This window comes from Coloeus monedula (genome assembly GCF_965178545.1).
Source record: "Coloeus monedula genome assembly, chromosome: 7".
Classification (NCBI taxonomy): Eukaryota; Metazoa; Chordata; class Aves; order Passeriformes; family Corvidae; genus Coloeus; species Coloeus monedula.
In genome coordinates this window covers 37749765-37773945 of record NC_138787.1, presented here as the reverse complement: position 1 = coordinate 37773945, position 24181 = coordinate 37749765, and positions in this window count along the sequence as shown.

The window sequence follows — 24181 nt, the reverse complement described above, 5'->3', positions numbered from 1 at the left end:
AGTGCTTTCAATAGAGAAATTCACAATGGTTGTGGAAGGTAGAAATTATTCTTGTTGTGTCCTTGAGAGCTGCTCCTTGTTTTTAGGCTTGGTTTTAGCTGAGTAAGTGGCTCTTGGAGCCGTAGCATGTCTGTGTAGTGTTGAAGAGACTTTTTGGAAGTTTTATTTCCATTTCCAGGTTAGCGTCTGGCTTGTTCTGGTCTGTACCACCACCCCTTGGCCCAGCATGGCTGGTTGCTCACTGGTGCTTTCCCAGGGTTTGTCCATGATGTGTTTCTTTAAAGGTTCATATATTTCTTGTGGGCCTAAGTTTCTGCTATTTCAGTTTCTTAATTGACAAACTTTTTGGCTGAATCTAACACAGAGATATGGCAGCTGCTCCTGTAATTCATGGAAATGCAAAGCCAGTGGTATAAAGGAAACACAGAGAGCTTTGGGTATGACGCTGAAGATCCAGGAAAAAGGGATTTCTCTAGCAAAATCAGGATTGAGTTGCTTGTCCTGCAGGAAGAAAAAAAAAAAAAAAGGAAGAAAAATCTGCTATTCTAGACTGCTTTTCTCATTTTCCTGCAGTAAACTGCCTAAATGTCAATGAGTGTGTTAATGTACGTCTAATCTGGTTTTTCCAAATAGTGCAAGAGGGATATGTGATGATGAATCAGACATCAGCATGGATTTATGTTGTTTCTCATGGTTTTGGGATTTGTTTGTATGTATCAGCACTAGTTCCTACTAATTGTTTAATGGAAAAAATGCATTTAATTCAAATAGATACTGGGAAATCGTGTGAAATCCCAATTTCTCCTTAGTTTTGCCAGATAGAAGTACCAGTGTCTGCTTATGGTGGAAGGTAATGGTGCCATTGCCAGAATAAAGGGATTGTTCCAGAAGAAATCAGCTGGTCCAGGTGCTGGGTGCAACCAAGGGGAATAAATTGTCGTGCCTTAAATTGGGTGTGTGGGATGTGTAAGAATTCCTGTTGTTGTGTTTTGGCTGGGGAAGGGGCCACAGGGCTGTGCTGCTGGAATTTGGAAAGGTTTAGGCAGTGTCAGGTTAACACATGAACTTGAAAAATTTTGGCTTTTTCTGTGGCAGTTTCTTGAAAGTGGGGTCAGCTTCTATAGGCTCTGGTAGGAGATGCACCTGGGCTGCTACAGCAGGGTAAATCCAGAAGCTGTGGTATATCTGCCTCATTTTGACTGATTTTGCTCGTGGTACTCTGCTGTGGGGATTGAACTCTGTTGTTTTTCCCTTAAAACAAGGATGGGGAAGGCCTGTGGTGGAGCTTGTACAGAGGCACATGCCTGGGTGGGAAAGAGCTGCTACCCCCAGCTGGGGAATTGCTGCACTATGCAGAATTCAACAGAAAACTTCTGATTTTCAGCAGCTGTGGAAGTAATTAAAAATGTGTTTTCTGTACCTGAATAATCTGTGTGTGTGAGTGGAGCTCACTCAGACTCTTGCTGCTGTTTGTCTGTGCTGTGACCCAAATTATTTATCAGTAGTAGCAAACTGTTAGTCACTCTCAGAAGTATCCTGAACAAAATGTGCCAGCTCGACTGCACTCAGAGTGGGGGAAGGAAAAAAAACCAAAACCCCAACCCCACAACAAAAAAAGCAAAGAAAAAACCTCCTCAAAACCTGATCTCGCTGTTATGGGAGACGATTATTATAGTTCTTCACTTGCAAATTTTCCATTTGTGTTAAGTTGCTTCCCACAGTCTCTCACTGTCACATTCATTCAGAATGGCATTACAGAGTTCAGTTTTTTGGCTCGTTCCCCCCAGTTCTGCCTGGAGACTGGATGTACAGGATGTAACACAAATCTTCCCCCAAAATTCTGCCCTCCCGGTTGTCCTTTTTTTTTTACATGAAAGCACTTCTTAGGCTCTCCTTCTCTTTCTTTTGTTCTGACTCAAATATGCTTTGAAAACAAAACAAAACACTTGAAATGGCAATTTTGGAGCTTCCCTCTTGCAAAGCTCTTTCTCTTTCAGATGATTCATAAAAGAAATAAAAACCAACTTAAAAATCCTGGTTTGAAGCTGCCCTCACTTGTCCAGAGATGCTCTGAGGGCTGGAGCCCCTCTCCTCTGGAGATAGTCTGGGAGAGCTGTGGTGTTCAGCCTGTTTAAAGGCAAAATACATTAAATTCAAGGAGCTTCTGGAAAATAATATAAAATCCTGATTTCTCCTTAGTTTTGCCACATAGAAGTAGTGGTGTCTGCTTATGGTGGAAGATAACGGTGCCACTGCCAGCATAAAGGGATCGTTCCAGAAGAAATCAACTTAGAGTTGAGAACTCTTCTCAACTTTGGGGAAGAGAAGGCTCCAGGGAGACCTTAGGTTCCTTCCAGTGCCTAAAGGGCCTCCAAGAGAGCTGGGGAGGGACTTGGGACAAAGGATGGAGGGACAGGACACAGGGAATGGCTTCCCAGTGCCAGAGGGCAGGGATGGGTGGGATATTGGGAAGGGATTCCTGACTCTGAGGGTGGGGAGGGTGTGGGATGGAATTCCCAGAGCAGCTGTGGCTGTCCCTGGATCCCTGGCAGTGTCCAAGGCCAGGCTGGACGGGGCTGGGAGCAGCCTGGGACAGTGGGAGGTGTCCCAGGGCAGGGGTGGCACTGGATGAGTTTCAAGGCCCACCCCAAACCAGTCTGTGCTCTGCAAAGCAATGCAGAGTGAGGCTGTACAATTTTCCTGAATTAATTAGTTTTATTTGCAGCTGGTTATCACCCCGCTCTGGAATATCCATCTTAGGTTAAAGAGAGCCCTGTGCCTGCTCTAGATGTTATCAGTCTGGCCTTCTAGTTTAGAATTACCACCACTATTCCAGCAAGGACCAGGAAACTCACTCCCACTCGTTGCTGGGATAAGGTGCCTCACATCCTCCTCCCTGCCATGGTTTCCTCAGTGTTCCCCCTTCTCTGGTGGAGGGGTATTTGCAGCAATGATAACAGTTTTCAAAAAGAAACTAATAAAATCTGCGCACATCTTTTAATTTTTTTTTTTAAAGCTCGTGATTTCCTCCCAACAAAACTGTCACTGAAGCTGGTAACCACATTTAGTAGGAATGATTAGAGATGTGTGACAAATTTACAGCAAAATGCACAGCAAAACTGGGAACATTTTTCTTTTCATCAGCTCTGTGAGAAGCGAGGAGGGAGAAACATGTTTTCCTCTCTCTTTCTGCCTGACAGAATACTCGAAAATTTAAGATAGGGGAGTATAACTTCTGAATAATGTTTCTGTTAAGTATGAACCAATTTTTTAATAGAAAAAATACATTCTGGATGGCAATTGGATGTCAGTTGCCAGTGGTTAACATCATTAATCAATGGGGATGGGATATCTTGCCTTATCATAACAAAAAGGTAGAAGAAAATTGCTCTCGGTTTTACAGCAGTTAATAAGGCAAAATTTTTTGAAGGAATGATAAAATGTGCTTGTTCCATAATGGTCATATTTAAAATACTTGCAAAACATGCAATGGTGTTTACATTTTGGTTCTTTACTTCTTGTGCCCACAAAAAATGGCGTAAAAATATAAATATAAGGGCCTGTGCTCCCATGGGAGGGACTAAACCACTTATCTTCATGGCTCAACAAAATAAAGAGCTTCAAGGTGTTTCTTTGCTGATTTAATCAGTATCCAGCAGTCTTTCTTATTCTCTAGTTTCTAATAGAATATAGAATTTCACTTTATTTAGGTCAAGGTAAAAAAAAAAAAGTATTTAATAGATTTTTTTTTTGAGGACAGGGACTCTATCTACAGATTACATCTTTTAGATTAATATTCTTTGAAACAGTTTTTTAAACAGTGTTGAAAACAGGTAAAATTATATCTCATAGATTCCATCCAAAATCCTGAACAGAGCTAATGAAAGGCTGATTCTCCCAAGCAGAGGTACATCATATATTGGGTTGAGATTAGCAGCAGCAGAATGGAAAAGGATTAGGGGTAAAAGTATGTGGAGGCCTCAATCTAAAGTAAGTTAGTATTAAAATTATGTCTGGAAGTCATTTAAATCCCCCAGTAATGGTTAAGTAGAGGGAAAGCAACAGTATTGAAGTGTTAAAGGAGGATATTGGCCTATTGGTTGTTGGGTGGAGGGAATGTAAAGGTGTTGGACAACTTTGGGAAAATATAACACGCACCTCCATGATGTTAGATCATTGTTAAATACCAGACCTTCCCTGGAGTTACAGTACTTTAGTTGTGCTCCAGGAAAGGCTTATCAGGAGAAAAGAAGTGTTGTGAGGAAGGGGGTTTTGGGATGATGAATGTCCCAGTTGATACTCTCGTCTGGAAGTAAATTGCTCATTTTTATACTTGGATTTTTATTGAAAAATATCTTGAGTATTACAGTGGTGCTTTAAGTTAAAAATCAGGTCCTAAATATGCCATGGCATAAAGGTGATCTATATAAGCTGTGACAGTACCAACATGTAATTTCTGTTTTTTTTTAAATGCTGGGTCATTTTACGTTTTGGGGGGCAAACACTGAAGCATTGTGTCAGTGTTTTGGTCTAAACCTGGATTTTTGAGTGTTTTCAGGGGGTTAACTGTAATAGCAAAAATGGTGTGCTTTTTCTGTCAATCTGTAAGTGTTGATCATACTGTGCCACCAGGAGGTTTATGATGATAAATTTAGGTTTTGATTTGAACTGAGGTGTGTTTAATCCCAGGTGCTAAACAGTTTTACCCATGTAGGTTTAGGTAGATAAAGAAAATGACACACATAAGGGGCAATGACAAAAAGAAAATGAAGGAGGGGGTTTGTGATACTCAGTACCACCATTTTGATGGCTTGGGGAAGGGAAAGGGGGTTTGGTGTTCCTCTTCATGGAGGAATTGAAGAGATCCTTACCCCAAAGGCCACACTAAAATGCAACATAAAGTTAATCTGCCACGATCGTCGTGTGCCCTCATCAATAATTTTCCAGCAACGTTGGGGTGTGGGATTATTTTTGACTCTATTTTCCATCCTGAAAACCAGGGTACTGTTCCTCATCTGTCTTGCAAGGATGTTGTATTTACCAGGGAATGCATGCAGAAAGATTTCTGAAAGGTGCTCTAGAGTGCAAAGAATTATGGCATTGTTTTTATTCATGACTTGAGCTGGGTTTTAGTTAGTTGCACGCCTTTGTATGCCGCGTGTTGGGTTTTTACAGCAACGCCTGTGTTCTCTGGGTACCTAAGCAGAGCTTTTCATTTTCCAACTCCGTCATTCAAATGCTGGATTCGTACCAAATTCACCTCCTCCGCACATTTGAACCTCATTATTAATAATAATATGGTTGATTGCTGATGCTATATATTTGTTTTGCAAAGAGCTCGTTGAGAAGCTGGGCGTGTTAATAAGGTATGGTGTGTTTCTCCTGTGTTCTCAGCGAGGCTCCTGCCTGGAGCACGCAACTGGCACTGCCCATATTCTCTTTCCACCGCTCCTAGGCAGAGCACGCAGGCGTTTTCAATTCACCAGATCATTCACAAGTTACCTCCAACCCAACCTTGTCATTGCAATTCGTCACACTTACAGTGGATGCTTTTATGTGCTGCATCTCGCCGAAGTCTCATCGCGCCAGGCCAGTGCCACAGGGTACGAGACAACAACAAAGATCTCAAGCATAGTTTAAAAGGTAGCTCTATAAAAGGGGGGAAATAATGGCTGCAGTCGCTGCTAGATGTCCTGTTCCCACAGATCCTGCAGCCTTTCCTTAATTTCAGACCATAGCTAAGTAGTAGGGATGACTGCCTTCCCCACTGCCACCCTAAGCCTGATGTATCTGGCACCCTCACTGTGGAGAAGCCCTGGTATGGTATTTCTGGAGGAAATACATTGGGCACAGTTTTGTTGTGAAAGATGTTTGAGGAGACACTCCCTAATCACCTTTTGGCTAGCACTCCATGGGAATTAGGATGGTGTTATGAATGGACCTCTGGCTGTGTGGAGTTCCTGCTTTGCTGCAGGTTTCTGGGCTGTCCTTGGACAAACCATCAAAGGTTGCTTTATCTCTTGTTGGGAGCAGTGAAGTTACACTATTCCTTACAGGACAAAAAAAAAAAAAGGTGAGAACAAAATAGATCTGCTTTCCCTCTGTTCTTCATCTGGAAAATGCAAGTCATAATTTTCTCATAATTCTTTCCCATCTGGTTTTTAGATACTGGAATTTGTGCCTTAGCATGTGTTCATACAGTCCCTAACGAAATGGTTTCCTGGTCTCAGTGATGACCCTCAGGTCATAGGAACTGTATTGGTAGTTTCTGTCAAGAGATGTTGCTGTCTCGTGCCTTCTGTGGAGCCTCAAGGACAGTCTGTGTGCCACTTCCTCCCCTGGAGTCTCCAGTTGTTACTTCCTTTTGTGGTGCCAGGTAAATTTGTTTTCTGTTAGCCTGGGTTAGTTCCCATAATGGTTTGGTTACAGATACACCCGTGTGAGTTTTGGCACAAAATGTGTGCAGGCCTTAGTGCATGGAAGGTTGCAGTTCCCAGCCAAGGAATAGCTGCCTTGAGGTTCCTTCTTAAATTTCTCTTTTCTGTCACTAGAACTGTGCTGAAGCTGCTTTCTTCAGATTGCAATAAATTCCTGTCTCAGGAGAAAGACAGGATTTAAACTAATGCTGAACTACATGAGTGGAGAAGATTTTTTGGGAATGAGAACTTTTGTAGAGGTTGGAGGAGGGTGGTTGTCCTCAGGAACAGCATTTCCAACCCCATCACCAGGGATGTGGTGTTACAGCAGACCAGTCAGTGCTGGGGAAAGTGCAGAAGGAACCAGTTCATCAGAGACGTGGCTGCTTAGCCAGTGGGTCTGTCCTGCTGCTGTTATTTTATGATATTTAAAGCCAGTTGGCCATGGATGCGGTGAGAAGGACGTGTCCTTCTGCCTCCCCTCCTTTCCGTGCATACACTGGTGGTAGCAGAGCTTTTGACAGAGCTCCTTTGCTACCAGGAGAGGAGCAAATCCAGGTGTGCACACAGTGATGCACAGCCTCAGTCCTGCTGGGGCACCATAAATCATGGAGTCATGGAACTGGGCAGGTCAAAAATGACCTCTAAGATCTCCGGACATTCTCCCAGCACTGCCAAGGTCACCACTAGTCAATGTCCCCAAGTGCCATGTCCACATGGCCTTTTATGCCCTCCAGGGGTAGGGACTCCACCACTGCCATGGGCAGCCTGTTCCAATGCCTGACCACCCTTGCAGTCAAGAAATTTTTCCAATATCCAACCTAAACCTCCCCTGGCACAGCTTGAGGCCATTCCCTCTCCTCCTGTCCCTGTTTTCTGGGAGCTGAGCCTGACCCTGCCCTGGGTGCCCCCTCCTGTCAGGGACTTGTGCAGAGCCACAAGGTCCCCCCTGAGTGCCTTTGCTCCAGGCTGAGCCCCTTTCCCAGCTCCCTCAGGAACTCTCCAGCCCCTTCCCAGCTCCCTCAGGAACTCTCCAGCCCCTTCCCAGCTCCGTTCCCTTCCCTTCCCTGGACACTCCAGCCCCTCAGTGCCCTTCTTGTAGTGAGGGACGCAGAGCTAAACACAAGATTTGAGTCGCAGCCTTGAAAATTACAGCATTAAGCTTCACCCCTGGAACTGCCAGCACAGGCGCAGACTGTCAGCAGGTGATGGATTTTGGGAGCAATGTGGTGTCTATTGAAGTTAGTAAGAGTTTTGGGGGCTTTTTTTGTGGTCCCAGTAAAGCGAGAGGTGTGAAAGTTCTGCTGTTCACTTTTTTCCTTGCAGGATGGTTTTTATGTTTCATTAAAAAGAGGAGGGGTGGTCCAGGACACCCTGGGTTGGGTGTGTTTGTGCTCTGCCTGGAAGTGCAGCGAGAGGCTCCTTTACTTCCTTTGCTTCCCCACCCGCCTGGCATTTTGTGTGTGTTTCCCTCTCTGTAACTGAGTGTTTCTATAATAAGATTAGGCCTGGACTTTTCATTGCTGCCTCTCAAGTTGCTGTGAACATGTTCTCAGATTGTAGGCATCTGCTCAAATACGCTTCCTGCAAACAGGCTCTGCTGCCCTCTCCCCTCCTGGAAAATGAAAGGATTGAAAAATGACAACTGCTGCCCAAGTCCTCAGGTTTCCTGGGGAGATGCAGGATCTCATTGCAGATAATATTCAGAAGATGCATTTTTTTAATGATTTTGTCAACAGTGGACAGGAAGAAAAGGTTAAATAGTAATGAGAAACTCCACTAATTGCACTTTTGAGGAGTGGTGCTGTAAGTGATTACACGCGTGGTTGAAAACCATACGTTGGCTCCACAAACACAGCCTGACCTACCTGTATATTTTCAATAAGAAGTAATGTCTCCTATTTCTAAGAGAAACTAAACCCCCCCACCCCACCCCCCACCCTGCTGTTTTTAGCTATATACAAATGATAAAAGCAAAGACATCAAAGTGTGCAGCCTTTCAACTCATGCTCAATTAGAATAAAAGTTTGGTGGCTGTTTTAAACATTTCGGGCTAACTAACTGTGACAGCGTCTCAGCTCTGCAAATGGGATGATTTTGGATTGACTTTTGATCTGACTGACAGTTTCTTATACACTTCAGTGTTGGTTTATGGTGTACAAGTCTGCATTTGAATCCACATGTGACTAATTAGAAACTGTTTATGGGTTCTATGTATACGTTCACACAAGAGTGAAAGGGTTATTCTCAAACTGGAGCCACGTTATTAATGAAAGAGTTAATTTAACAAGGTGCTTGATGTGCTGTTTTTATAATGTCTACAAAAAAGATGTTAACAAAAAATACAAAGGAGCGTATTTAGCATAAAGAGTGAATATATATAAATGTTAATGTCAGATATGGAAATTGTAATACTGAAAATCTCTTCTGAAAATCCTCTATAATTGTCTGGCTGTTTAGAGGGAAACAACAGGTTGAATTTTAGGCACATTTTAGAGTACTTTTACAGTTTATGGGAATTGTAGAAATTTCATTGTAGTTTCATTTTTAGCCTTTCTGTATAAAACGTGACAGAAGAGTGTACATTTCTGCTGATCCCTTCACCTACCTTCATGGGAAGGGCTCCTGACACCTCAAGTGGTGCAGTGGCATCCATGCCACCAAATACAGCTGGGGGATTGGAAAAGTCTGCACAGAGGAGTTCCAAGATGAATACAAGCATAATAACATTTTTCTTGATAAAATAATGCTTCCGTGTCACGGAAAACGGAACTGTCAGCACTCCTTTGTCGGCCTCTCCCAGGCTTAAGAAAGGGTCCTTGACAGTTTCAACATTGCCTTTAAATATCTTATTGAAATGTAGATTAAGACTGTACATCTTACAATAGTTTGGAAAGCCTTTTCATTTTAAGTCTTGTAGAAAAGCAAGTATTAAATAAGTATTAACTTTAGCAGTTATATTTTAGCATTTTTCTCAGGTTGATCCCTGCTAGACCTAATATTTAGATTTATTTCAAGAGGCAGTAGATTACCTGCCAGTACAGTAGTAGAGCATTGTGCATTCCTCTGAGTCTCCATAAAGTAAGATTAGCTGTATCTTCTATTAGTGCCATCATCTCTCCTGTATTTCACAAAGGTGTCCTGTGTGTGTGGTTGCTCCTATAATCAATGATGCCTCAGTGTTCTTGGTTTAGCATTTTTAAATACTTCTACCATCAGTTTAATATTAACTTCTTTTAAATAAAACGCTACTGAAATATTTTCTGGAAGTAGGGCTTTTCCAGACTCTCCTGTAACTCAGAAATACTCACTCTCCTGTTCTTGTAATTTATGTGAAACACAGTTTAGTGTAGGGAGTATTTATCAGTCAGACCTCTGCTTGATATTTAAATAAACTATTTATCCACTTACTGTGTAGAGCAATGATATTTTAAATCAATTTCTGGGGCTCTGGTTCTGGGATGCTAATTTTGAACTCTTGGACTTGCCGGAAAAAACTTCAGAAAATCCATTCCCTCGGGTGCTGACATCTTGTTTTGCCTTGGAAAAAGATTTAAATTACCTATAATAATTAATCATTTGTGCACCTCATGTTTGTAGATGTAAATCTCTACCAGAACCCTAAAACAATGATCAAGGTCGCAGGAACTTTGTCTACAAGGTAGCCTTGTTACTATGCTTACTTCTTATATGAAATATACGTTACATGTTGTATGCAATGAATTTGATTTTTGCAGAGCTTGGCTATCAGAAGGATAAATTCCAGCTGCACAAATGTGATATAAAGCCAATTGAAAGCCAATAAACACACAATTTGTACACTCTGACCTTTCAGAATGGATCCCTGCTTTAAACAAGTGCAAGAAGTACTGGGCTGTGATGGTGCTGGGCAGTTCATACTTGCTGGATGTATACAAATAAATATTTGAATACACACAAGGAAATATCAGCCTCGGCTCACACGAGATGGGAGCTGGACAGCAGAAGGAAATGATTCATGAATGAAAAGAGAGAGGCTGAGCAGTGCAGTAACTCGATTCAAAAGATTGTTAAAATACTCCATGGGAGTTTCTCAGTCCTGTGGTAGCAGTTCAGACCCCAGATGGCCAATTCATAAAATTCTGCAATTGTATGGAAGATTCTGCTGGGTGTTTTCATGGCCTTTGAAAATACCAAGGTATTTAAATGTTGCAGAAGTTCCTTGTTTTCCTTTTCTTCTGGATGCTTGGGTGGGCTTTAATAGGAGCCCTACCCTTGAGCTGGGTATTTGGACTTTGATTCTGTGATTCTATCAGGAGCAGAAGGAAGAAAAGTTTTGCTGGAATTTTTAGTGTCTAAGTAAAAATTCCTCGAAGATGCAAAGACTGGAAGGGATCTGTTTTCTTTTAATTGGTGGAATATCTGTCTCAGGACTTTGGGTGTGAGCGGTGTTGGTGCAGAAGGAAAAAAGGAAGTAGCAGTTCTGGAAAAGTTTAATGCACACCACACTTATCAACTGAAAACTTTTGTGATCTTTTATCTTTTCTTTTTTTTCCCCCTGTGTGTCTCCTTTCCTTTTTTCTGCAAAACCATAGCCCTCCATACTACTTGTGCAAAAATATTCCAAATAAAAATATTAATATTTTTTATTTCACAGGGATTTGGTTGGTTTGGATGGAAAGCAAAAATATAACAATAAGATATTTTGTTTTGGTTGAATTGTCTACTTTTGGGAAAAATAATCTGGAGTGGGATATTTCACTGTTTTAAAGCTGTTCCAAATGAGCTACTGGGTCTTCAAAGAACTTTGTCGTGACTAAAGAGCACAATTTTATGTAATTAATTTAAAATGATGGGAAGAGCATAATCTTGCATGTCCTTAGTCATGTAACTGTGTTCAGCTCTCTGGTAGGGATTTGTAAACCAAAGGATAACACAGTTTTATGCACAGGAATGATAGGAATGTTCAGCTCCACAGTTTGGAGGGATTCATGGTAGAGTCATCTGGGGTTTTTTTCCCCCTTCAGCCTTGATAAGCACATTAAACTTTTCATTTAAAATAGTGTAACACAGGAAGAGCACCAATAAAATCACTGTTGTTCCTCTGGATTTATATCCAATGATATGAGGAAGGACTTTGTCCCCCTGATCATGCTCTGAAGTATAACTGAAATGTTGAAATGAAGCATGCACAGAAATGCAATGTTGTAGTTGAGATCGAGCCAAAACCATGAAAAATAATTGAATTTCCCATAGTTTTGATAAAAAAACCCCATAAATGGTTCCAAGTTTGCTCAAGCCGAGTCCAGAGATTTCCGGCAGTGAGACATGAGGAATTCTTGAAAAACTTTGGGAATCCAGCATGTTTGGGATGCATGTGGGCTGAGATTTCTGTTAAATTACAGAATCTAGCAAATTTTGTCAGCTTTTCAGTTATGTAACGAAGCTTGTCCCAGGTCTTGACTGAGCTGCTCATTTCTGGTGGATCCTGCTGAGTTCTGCTGTGATTATTACATTGTATTACAAGTTCTGCACTGACCACGGCCAGAACTGCTTTGTGGCAGTTACTAAAATAGGAATTAACTCAGCATCAGGGTTAAGATGCTTATTTTAGGAAAGCTGTTTGATTTTCTGTTTGGTGAGACAGAGCTTTCCAGCTCTTCATTTACACTGCTGAATTTTGGGGGGTTGGGTCTGTTTTTTTCTCCAAACAACATGATTGCTTTATATAATTTTTAAGTGTGTGTTTACTGGGGAGGCAGATGGGAATATTCAAGAAAACAAATCCCCCAGTAATAATGATTGGATATAAGTAAAAATTTTTGGTAGTTCTTGAATGTTTTTCTGAGTGCTCTTGTGCTCCCTCTACTGACTTTCCACCTGGGAATGACAGAGAGCTGCTACAAGAGAATTTCCTGACACCATCACTGGGAAGAATAACTTGTTTTAATAAAAAAACAACTTTTTTTTTTTTTTTCAAATTTCCGCTTTATTTCTTGCAGTCTTGGAACCACAAGAGGGAAAATAAATGGATGTTTGCAGATAAAGGAGAAAAATATCTCTTTTCTGGTTGTGGGAAGAATTTGAAAATGGTGAGGAGACAATTGTGAGGGAAGAGACACTAATAGGTGACTTCATGAGATTTGATGGAGAGAGAAAGTATTATAGAATACACAGAAAATAGAGAACATAAAAGCCTTTGGAAGAAATATACATGTGTCATTTGTTATATCTGTTTAGTCCCATGAAACTCCAGGGACGACTTCAGAGAAGTTATTGAAATCCACAGTGAAATTTGGGGTTGGAAATCTGGAAATTTTTCATTGCAGCAACAGAAACCCTTAGAATTAATAAGAAATTAAGACTAAAATGAGGGTCTCTTAACTTGTTCAGACCTGAGCTTCTTTCAGTCAGTGAAACTTATGTAAAAAATGGAACTGGTTTGACAACGAGATCTTACCTGAGTAGAAGTTTTGATATTTTCCTGAATGTGATCAAAAGCCTTGAAGGGCTTTTAATTTTAACTCTGGAGTGAACCTTGGAGGTATTAGAAAGTGGTTTCAGTCCAAAATGTGCGTTTCACTTGTGACTTAAAAAAATGTCATTTCAGTAATTTGAAGAATAAGCTACTTGATCTATTTGGGTCTTTTTTTGTTCAGTTTCATACGTTTTTTGGTGTTTTTTTCCTCTAATTAGTGAGTGGTGATGAGATGAATTCTGGGAATAACAGCAATTTGCATGTGGGGATGGGAAGTCTGTCCTTGGACTCTTGGTGGTACATTTCATCTGCAGAAAGCTGCAGTTGTTGTGTGTTTTTCTGTTAGTTCATTAGTCACAGGAGTTAATTACCTGTGAGGTCATGTGAAACTCCCCTTTTCTTGGCAGGTCAGCTAGTTGTGACCTGTTGGGTGTTTTTTGTGGGAGCCACATGGGTTGGGTTTCACCTCCCTGCCTTTGTCTGTCTGTACTTTACCATGGATGTCATCTGGGATACCGTTATCCTGGAGTGGTTTGGGCTGGAAAAGACCTTGAGGGTCACCTAATTCCAGCCCCAAATTAGTCAACAGAGATGGATTCTGCCTTCTAAGGTGTGGTAAATAAAGTGAATTTTGGCCACAAATACCTGTTTAATGAGGAGCTCCTGCTGCATCCTCTGGTGGTGATGTGCTCCATCTGTATTTCTGTCCTGCAACTTACAGGACCCACAAATCATCTTGTTTGGGTACCTGAATCAAGCTCTATGTTTCTTCCTTTTAATGAAATCAATTAATTCCTAGAGGCATCTTTTATGTGCACTGACCTTTAAGGGGTTTAGGAATGACCAGCTGAGACACAGATAAAGGAAACCTCATCAATAGTTGTGAGATGAAGCAATTAGTTATTTTGCTGTGTTTTGGGGTGGTTTTTGCTGTTTTTTGATATTTGGGTTATTTACATTTTAGCTCTTTCTGTTGATGCATTTTTCCCATTGCTTTAGGGGAATTCTGGCACCCCAGCATCAGGTCAAAATATTTTTATTTCCAAATGAAACCAGAAACTCAAGTGATGAAAACACATATCTGTAAGGCTGACAGTACCGCAAGATGTGCAATTATTGGGCTCCTGTCATACTGCATTAATATAAATGTTAAAATATCCCTAGTGTGATTTTTGGAATAAAAATTTCAAATATATATATTGCAAATAGAAATATATGAGGCTTCTGAATGACATTAAATGAGGTTTCACTGGAGGATTTCAAAACACTCAGGGTGCACCTGGAAACTCAAAAATCTTTTCCAAGACTGAAGCTGGTTAATGCTAATGGTAGGTACAGAAGCTGTAAGACACTGGATCTCATCTGTCCTCTGAATTCTCCAGGTTGATTTTTCTAATGTGGTTATGTCACAAATACCACTCTTCTCTCTCCTGCCATGCTGGGACTGGAGAAGGGACCACCCTGGGTGATTCTCTCCCTTCAGCAAGAGGTGAAAATTCACTGCAGATGCTGTGCTGAAGTCATGTGCTGTGACCAGCCTGAAGTGTGAATCTGTCACTTGCTGAACAATTTGTCACACGAAAGTCATCCCAGATTTCTTTTCCCTTTTGCCACTTCTCCCTAAAGCCTTAGTGGTAACCTGTGGTGGATGCCAGGACCCCAAGACTCACAGATACATGCTTCAATAAAATTTTGTCTTACATAAACTAAGCAAAATTTTCTTAAATCCAAAATACTAAAATTCTCAAAATATTTCTGTTTTATTGAAATATTTAATTCTTAGATTAAGATTGCACTAAGGTTGATGAATCTTCTGCCTAGTTTTGACCTGAACTAGAGTGAGTTGTTAGGACCATAAAGTATTTTGCTAAGTTTTCTTGCTTTTGATGTGAAACACCAGTAGTAAGCAAACTTTAGATAGAAAAAAGAAAAAAAAATAAAAAGGAGAAAGAATGGTCGTTGAAATGCAAAATGAAAGTGTTTGTGTTTCAGCCGACTCATCTGGTATCCTGTAATTCATGCACCAACATTTTATTGAAATAATAACTCAATATGGAATACCTGAGTTAGTTTTCAGGTGGATCAGAAGTTCTTTATTTTCATCTTTGACCCTCGTTTTTATTTGTGTGGATTTCAGGTTTCTCTTCTTTGTTTGAGCCTGAAAATGGTGCTGATTTTCTTTCCTAAGCTGCTGGCTGCCACTGATTGTTGTTTTGAGCTGCTTCTTCTGCAGTTTTCTGTCTCTTCCCATGGATGACTGATCCACCTACAGGAAGAGCTGCGAGCTGATTCATCGTTTAGTAGTATACCAAGCACAGGCTTGCGTTTAAGATTTATCTAATTAATAAAAAAATAATAAGAAAACTTCTGCCCAGGGCCCTGAGTTCTTCAGCATCGTTTGTCTTTGCTGCTTTTCTTTGTCCTCTCTGTGGGATGTAGAGAGGTATAAAAAGAAAGGGTAACAAAAATACACTGGTTAAGATTTGGGTCCACTTTCAGGAATAGGTTGAAATAAATTTCTCTCCATGTTAGATGTTGCAGATGAGATTTTCCTCCTCGTTGCACTTGGCTTTATGTGAATGTAACTGAGAAATCTCTCAAATTTCCTTTCTCTTGGAAGAATAATTATAATTGTCAGAATGGCTGGTGATGATCCTATTTGCTCAGGTAGAGTTACATTTGTTTTGACTCCTGTGTATTTAGTTTTACGAGTATTAAAGCGGCAACCAAGTGATCCTTTATTATTACTCCCTCTGATAATACCCTTTCTGTCTCGTAAATAATAATAAAAAGTGAGTCATCGATACTTTGCAGCTTCTTAGCTATAAGGTGTCTGTAAGAGGAGTCAGTGCATTGCCTCCAGGGAGTAGATTAAAGGGAAAATGAGTGTGTTTCTGCTTACTTTCTTGGCTCATTGCTTTATGGATATGTGGGATCTAAGAAATAAATGGTGGTCAGAAAAGAACAAACACATTTATTAGAGCAGTTAGAAAAAGACACTGTTTTTCTGTTTGCCAAGGTCCTTCTGAGCAGCACGTTTGGCAGCTACCAAATGACATGGCCTGCACAGAGCTGATTTTGACGAAGCCTCTGGGATGTGTTAAAAAGTAAACCAGAGCAAATCACGTACTGGAAAGCATAACTCAATCAAGGAAAAATGTATGATTAAGGGCGACATGGGCAAGGAAAGCTTTGCCAGAGCTCAGGGTAAATATTTGTATCAGTGTGAAGTGAAAGCTTCGCATTGCTGATGTCAAGCAGCTGGAATTTTCATTGTTTATAAACTTTTGTTGTTACAGTTGGATTTTGGCAGAAAAGGTACCAAAGAGGGAACAGTTTCCCAGCAAGAAAGTTGGAGTTTTGATAAAATAGCTTGAGCAGATAGGAATGTAAAGATACAAAAATTTCTGTGCCTTTTTTTAAAATAGCATCTCATGTGACCACCAGTTGCATTGTGATGTGCAGTTGACTCGTCCTACAGGAGTTTTTTGTGTGTTGTGGGGGCAAAAAAGGGGGAGAAAGCAAGGCTGACCACCAGCCTCCTCTCACAAAGTGACCAGTGACATTCAAATTGAGATTTAATAAGTTGCTTTAATAATTACAGCTTTACCTTGTTCTGAGTCCAGAGTTCATTTATCTTCAGAGAACATTGCCAGTGTGAATCAGATATTTTAATGAGAGAAATACGACCTCGTTGGGGATTCAGCCTGATTTTTGGGTTCTATCCAGAAGCCTTAAGATAAACTAATATCCCTTTTCCCCCACCCCTTACCCTCAATGCGTTTAAACTGCAGCTGTGGGCTTGTGTTGCTATATTTTACACCATGTTTTATTCAATAAGGTTTTTTTTTTTATTAGAATATTTTGTGGATTTTAGAGCTGGTCTGTGGCGATATCAATCTTGGGGCAGAATTTTTTTGTTCTACGTGAAGTAAAAGGCTGGTTTTGGTTATTGTCCTCTAGGCTGGGTCCATCCCTGTAATGCAGGAGGGAAGTGACTTATACAGAAGTTGAGTCACTGTGAGTGGATATTTTTAACGCTGGGGGTTCTTGTGATGCTGCTCATGATCTGGTGGGTCTTGATCCTAAAAGTTTGTTATGGGGCTGGTGTTTAGCCTTTTAGGATTTAGCATTTACAGCTGAGCAACTGGTTCCTCCAAGGTAGAAGAGAGAAACAGAGGTATTTAAAGGCCCATTGGGAGAAAAATAATAAAATAAAACCCAAAAGTTTTTTGGGCAAAAACTCTGCAACTGGTGATTAGATGCCCAAGTAACGAGTTGCTGAGCTTTAAAGGAATCTGGGCTCTGCTGAGGAGCTGGATGCGTGTATGAAGTGAACGTGTTTTGTTACATACGTGAAGACGCTTCCATTTCAAAAGTTTTTTATTTTTGTCAAAGTAAACCAGGGGCTACCCCTGCCAGTGAGAAACAGAGCTCTGCAAGAACCTAACAACATTACCCAGCTGCACTAAGAATAGAAATCAAGCCCCTGCTGGTATAATTAAGAAATCTTCACTTCCAGTCCCTGGGCTTTAGAGACCTGGATCACTAACTAATTCCAATTTAGAGAGCTTTTTTGATAAGAGCTTTTGTAAACTAGGAAATAAGCTGAGAATGAAAACTTTTCAGTGCAAGTATTTTAGCTGTGCACTCAGCCTGTTCAGTGTTATTTAATGTTTGGTCTGTCCTGGAGGGAAATCAGATATATCAGCATTGAATTGAAGAAATACAGCACACTCCTGCTCCTAAGGGTTTTGTAGAAAGAAAAAAAGGTGGCACTCATCCATGGTCTCAGATCTTACATTTGGAAAAAAAGCAGCAATTTCATTCATAAATGCAGGGCCTGGCCATGCAGCCTCATGGCAAAGTAACCTCCTTTGAGTCCTAGCTGCCTGGGGCTCTGGGTAATGGAGGGGTAGAAATTCAGCCTGGGTGCCTTTTTTTTTTTTTTTTTTTTTTTTTAATAAATTAATTTAATTTTTTTTTTTTTTTTTTTTTTTTTTTTTTTTTTGGTAATGTGAACTTCAGAGTTAATTCTGGTCTCGTTTGTACTGGTGTGGGAGCTGTGGCAGGGAGTTGCTCTGGTTGACAGTGATGAGAAGGATCAATGTCACCTGTTCTTTTATTCTCCAGATAAGATTAAGTATATATTTATCAACATATCCTCTCCACAAATGGGGAGCATTTGTCAAGGATGAAAATCATCAGAAGCTTGACTGAACACCATCTACTTTTTTTATATACAAGTAGTTACTCTTGCTTTGTTTTAGTTATAGCTTCTATTCTACTCATCTCATTCTTGTTTCAGGTTTTATTAATTTCCTTTATTCCTCAGGAGCTGGCCACTCCTTCTCCTCCAGTTTCTTTGAAGCAGCAGGCAAATTTGGTGCTACTTCTGTGTGATTCAAACCTCGTAACCCACACATTGCAGGAGGTTTAAAGACACTGGTGAGATCACCCACCCACTCATTACTTATTATTATTTTATGTATCATGGTGTAACAGGTCAAATATCTGCCTCGTAAAAGTGTGCACGGAGAAGGCACTGCTGGGAAAGTGCTGCACAGGAGATGGAACAGAGTATTCCATTTCCAAAGCTCCTGCTGGCATCCAAATCGCTCAGTCTTTCCTACTTGGCTTTGTCACCTAGGATGCAAGACTGTCATTTGGGAGTTATGTAAATTTTGGACATCTTGGACCACGAAGTGAGATAATAATAGTCATTAAAAATTCTCACAAGATCTGGAGAGTTTTTAAATTCCTTTTCTGCTCTTTCACATATATTGAGTGCATAAGAGGGTTTTTCACAGAATCACAGAGTGGGTCAGGCTGGGACCACAGAGGGCTTGTCTGGTGCCACCTCCTTGCACCAGCAGGGTCATCCCAGAGCAATGGCACAGGATTGTGTCCAGTTGGTTCTGGGATATCTGAGTGAGGGAGACTCCACACCCTCTCTGGCCTCTGCTCAGGGCTTGGTCATGTACAGGAAAGTTCTTCCTGCTGTCCAGGTGGAACTGCTGGGATCAGTTCCTGCCTGTTCCTCTGGTGCCAATTGCTGGGCCCTGCTTGGAGCCCTCCCTGCAGCCAGGGACACCCAGGGCTGAGGGCCCCTCTCAGCTGGGGCTCCTCTCCACCTCCCTCAGCTTCTCCTCAGCAGGGAGGTGCTCCATTCTTTTATTTTGTGTTAGTAGATCATGGTAGCACCTAAGATCCTTTTACAAATTAACAAATTAATGGTTTCCTACCTTATTCAGAGTGAAATCTTCCCTTTTTTTGTTTTGCTCACCTCCTTTTCTCCTTTCATGACTTGGTGTACCATCCCAATTTGTGTCTTTCAATATTATGGCAGGAATTTGAATGTAGGAATTTCTTTAATGGAAGGGGGCTTCCACTTCTTGACAGACCTGGTGTTGCCAGGAGACTGAGTACCAAATGGAGCTCACTGATTTGATCCAGCACAGGGGCTTGGGTGGGCCTGAATTAACAGAAAGGAACACAATGTGCTCAAAGGACCTGTTTATTCTATTTTTGGTTTCTTCTGTCATTTAAGAAATAGAGCTCCTTGTATAAGGTGCACACATAAGGTATGTGAGGTGGCAGGAGATCATGGAGTTGTTCAGGTTGGAAAAGACCTCTCAGATCATCGAGCCCAACCATTAAGATGAATGAAGGAGTTGCACAGAAGCTGGACCACACCTTTTAATATTCTAATCCCTTCTGGGTCTGGTGGAGATGAATTTTGGCTATAGCTCTGTCCTGTTTGCCCACTCGGTGGCATTTCCTCCCCATGGATGGTGTGGGGAGGCTGGCCTTGTACTGGTCACCTGCCCAGGCAAACTGCTGAAGGCCAGTGGATGTACATCCAGCTTTTTCCAGGAGGGATTTCCATCTCCTTCCTGGGAAAGCTGCGTCCCAGCTGATGGGATGGGAGGGGCCCTGTGGGTGAAAACCCTGTGTGAGATTCCCTGGGGTGGGAAGTGCGGGCTGGTGACCTCGGCCCTGCTGCGTCCTGCAGCTCCATCTGAGTGCAGTGAGGTCACGGGGGTGACCCAGGCTGGGGACCAGGCCACCAGTTCCCGTGTGTGACCCACGCTCTGCCTCAAACAAACAGATTCTGGAGGAGATACACTATTGTATAGCACCAACATCAAAGCTTGAATTTGTGTCCAAGGCTGCTTTTTTTTTTTTTTAAAGTTGAAAATAGTAATATTTTCCTTGATGCTTTCAGAGGCTGGCTACTGCTTTTGAAAGTTGCAACCCCAATCATGTTTAGAGCTTGATTTAATTTGATTTTTTTTTTTTAAGGAGGGCAAGAGTACAATTTAGGCAAACATTTTTTTATATATATTTTCTTTTCCTGGAATGATGAAACTACTGCACTGCAATCAAGCTGCAATAAAAATGTGAAATACTGTCAGACGATATGAAGCTGGTGCAAATGAAAGCCAGCGATAGAGACAGAATCCTAAAATAAATTCCAAGAAAAAGCAGGCTATTTACTTTCAAAATACAGAAAGTAAACTAACCTTAAAAGTACTGGGACAATGCAGTACCTTTAGCTATGTACAGGTTTGGCTGGAAATAGAAATGCAGATGACTTTTTTGCAGTGAAAATAATTGTTAGAGAAATTAAAATAGAAGTATTCAAAAAAAAAAAAAATTCGGGGGCAGGCAGTGGAGGAAAGCCAGGGCTGGAGTCAGCTTTGCAAAGGGGACTGTAGGTGGAGCTCGGATCTGCGATTCCTCGCTCCGGTTCCACAATGAAGCAATTGTTCCCCCGTCTCTGCTCAGCAATTCCTCCTTCCCTCTCCGTGCTTTTTGGTGGCACGTTGTATTTGTTTTAATGGGTACCTTTGTGCGAGGGCTGGCTCGCAGTGGTTGGATCCCCCGTGGATCCGCGGCCTTCGGGGCGGCGGGAGGAGCGCGGCCTTATTCCCATGACATCCGTGGGCTTTGTGGAGCCAAAAAAACCTTCTCAGGAACACCTAATCCTTGGGCTGCCTCCAAGTACCACAATCTCTCTGCATAACTGACATGGGCCGCTTGGGACACTTGAGGGCTTTAGGTGTGTCTCTCTGAAGTCAGCCACAGCCAAGCATGAGGCAAATGTGCCCAGACCAAAGAAAATAAATTATGTGGGCTCCAGTTTTCAGCAGTTATGAAGTATTAAATTACACATCTGAAGAATTCGCTCGGGGATTAACCCTTCGGAACCTGCACGGAGGGTTCTGGTGGCTCCTCCAGGAGGGATGGAGCTGCCCGTGTTTCAGAGGCACGTGGGTCATTGAGCGCAGGGCTGGAATGCTAATTGAAGGATGTGTCATAATTAATTGTTAACACAAAAAAGGGAGAGTTGGAACATGTGGAAGAGAGACCTGGTACCTGTGCAAAAGCTGGGGATGGAGGGGCGGGTCTGGGTTTTGCCACTTCTCAGGTGCATCCCAAGAATGTCCTGAGTGCCACCAAACTTTTAAATAAAACGATAAAGTTTTTGCTTTTATTTTAGAGCCACAAGTGCAACTTCCAGTATGACATTAGCAGGCACTCCAGCACAATTAACATGGCCTCTGGAGCTGCCCCTTCATTCAGGGTTGGAGAAGTGCTGGTGAGCCACTGCGATTCTGCTGAATTTCTTGCTGAAAAGGCATCAGCTCTTGATAAGAGATACAAAAAATACAGCCTGCCCTTACTCCCTCAAGTATTTCTGGTTCCCCACAACCATCTGTAACATCAAATATCTGGTATGTTGTGTTGCTGAAACTTAAAGTGTAAACCCCACACTGGAAAAACAAATGACTGGTTTTTTAATTAATTAATTTATTTTTTTTTACAAGAGGCTTTTTAAAGGTATTTTCTTAGGCAAATAATTAGCCTGTGGAAGCGATAGCGATAAACAAATAGACAATTATTCAGAAGGAGGCTTTGGGCTTGTTCCCCCACTCCCCTGTTATTGCACTAATTAAGGTTTGTGGTCTTCTTGCAAACCAGTCTGAAGCTGAATTTTGTAATAACTTCAGGAAGCTGCTCTGGCAGTGAGTTCACTGAAGTTGATGCACCCTTGCTGCTGTCTCCTGGCACATAGTTTTCCGTGGATAAAAATCAGTGTTTGCAATCATTACACATTTTTTTGGTGTTTTTTTTTTTTTTTTTTTTTTGATCTTAGAAGGACCTGATCCTTGAAACAGTGAAAAACAATATTTTGTCAGCATGAAAAGAAAAAATCTGGGAGATAGCATTTAATCTTCCAAGGCAAGTTGGGATAATTCCTCCTTCTAGTCCCTGCCCTGTCTTGCTGGGGCCGTGGGTGGCTGTGTGGCGTCCCTCTCCCAGAAGGGACACACTGTGGGGCTCATGGATCATGAGGATGCTGGGCTGGCCACACAGGAGCTGGAAACGGCATGAAAGGGACACACAAAAAATTTGGAGGTCACTTCTGAGGTCCTGGGGAATGCTGTGGCCCCGTTGCCTGTAACCTCTGTGGCAGGATGGAAATGATGATGACCCTGTAAGATTTTGGGCTTGCAGAACGCCATGTGTATCGTTAAACTGCTTTTATGCCTGATGCACCTCTTGGAGATGACATGTTTGCGTGGTTTGTATTACAGATGGATATCTCTCTGGCCTGAGAGTGTCTTTCCAAACTCCCTTATTTCTCATTTCCCGTCCTCAGTGACATAACAGATTTAAAGTGCAAGGTAATTTTCCACCTCTGTATTTTTAGAAAGGCTTTCACTGAAGAATAGACCCAGTGTTTGAGGGGGAGGCAGCTGTAAGCATCAGTAAAAGATGTAAGTTGTAGAAGATAAGGCATGGAGGAGGTATAAATACTATTTCTGTGTATATTGAAAATGGCTTCAAAAGTGAGGATATGTTTCTTTTATAGAAGTATATTCTCCTTAAAGTCTGCTGTAGTAGGGGAATGAATCAGGATGTGCATGTGTGTGTAGGGGGTTTCCTTTTTTTATTTTTTTAGGGATCACTTATTTTTTTATGTTCCTTTCGGTAGTGTTACAGTTTTCCAAGAGTTTCCAAAAACAACTTACTGGATTCAGTGTTCTGAGTATGTTGGTTTGTTTTTTTCCTAACTGATATGTGGCATTAAAATTCATGGGAAGTGGGAATATTTGAAGGTAAAGAAAAGAAAATACAGTACTGGAGTGATACCATGAAAAAAGTGAGTCTCTGCTACACTCACAAGCAAATGGACAGCAAGAATAAATGACTGGTTTAATGACTTTATAAGTAGTTTTTAAAGTTTTTTTGCTAAAACTTGGTAGAGAAATTATCCTATGGCTATTTTTGAGGCACATGGATTTTTATTAATAACTTCCAGTCCAGTTTTTCCTGACTCTTTGGACCAGGTTTTAGGAGTCTCCTCTACACAGGCACCCCCCACACAATGGGTTTTTTGGGGTATCAAGGAGGTTTTGGCTCAGTGTTGGAGCTCTACCGAGCTCAGTGTCCAACCAGTGTTCTCAGGATAGCTGGAGGGGCTACCCAGTGCCAGATTTGTGTGGGTGACACAAATCTTGTGTCATTTCTTTTAGTTCAGCAGTCCGGGATAATGTACACATCGAAGCCAGGTCCTTGTTTGTACCCCTAAAACCCCACCAAATTGGAATTCACCCTTAAAGACCCAGAAAGTACAGGAATTCTGACTTGTTCTACTTTACTGCAGAAGGGTCTGCTTGCAGGGAGCAATTTATGTAACACTGTTGTAGCCCCTTTGCTTTCCACATGGAGATCAGGTGAGAAGGTCATTGGTATGTGACACTGTTAACATCCAAAAAATGACAGTGGAGTTGTCATTGCTTTTAGGAACAAACATAAGGCATTTCTGGAATGTGTGACAATCAGGGGGTTTTGTCTGCTGAAGAGAAAAGGGGATTTGGGAAGTGTGGAATAGAGCTCTGTGCAAGGGCTTTAAAGTGGATTAGAACACCAAAGCATTTTGGCACGTTTGGGGCTGTGCCAGCACATCACTGGATGAGGCCAGATGAAAAACCTGGATGTGTGGAGTCTCTTTCCAGCATCCCTAGTTTGATGGTGTTTAGGTTGCTGGATTAGTTCCAGCTTTGGGGCAAGCTGGTATTCCCATGTTCTGGTGTGAGGACCTGGAACACATGGATTTTCTAGCTCACACGTTTAAGAGACTCAGGAGGTTTTCTGAAGCTTTCCTGAGCTCCACTTTTGAACCTAATCAAGCTCTTTTGTGGAATTTAGAGTCAAGTGGAAAAACTGGATTGTGATCAAGGAAATGCAACGAACACTTGAACTGGGAGGTAAGGGGTAAGGTGCCTCCTGTGAC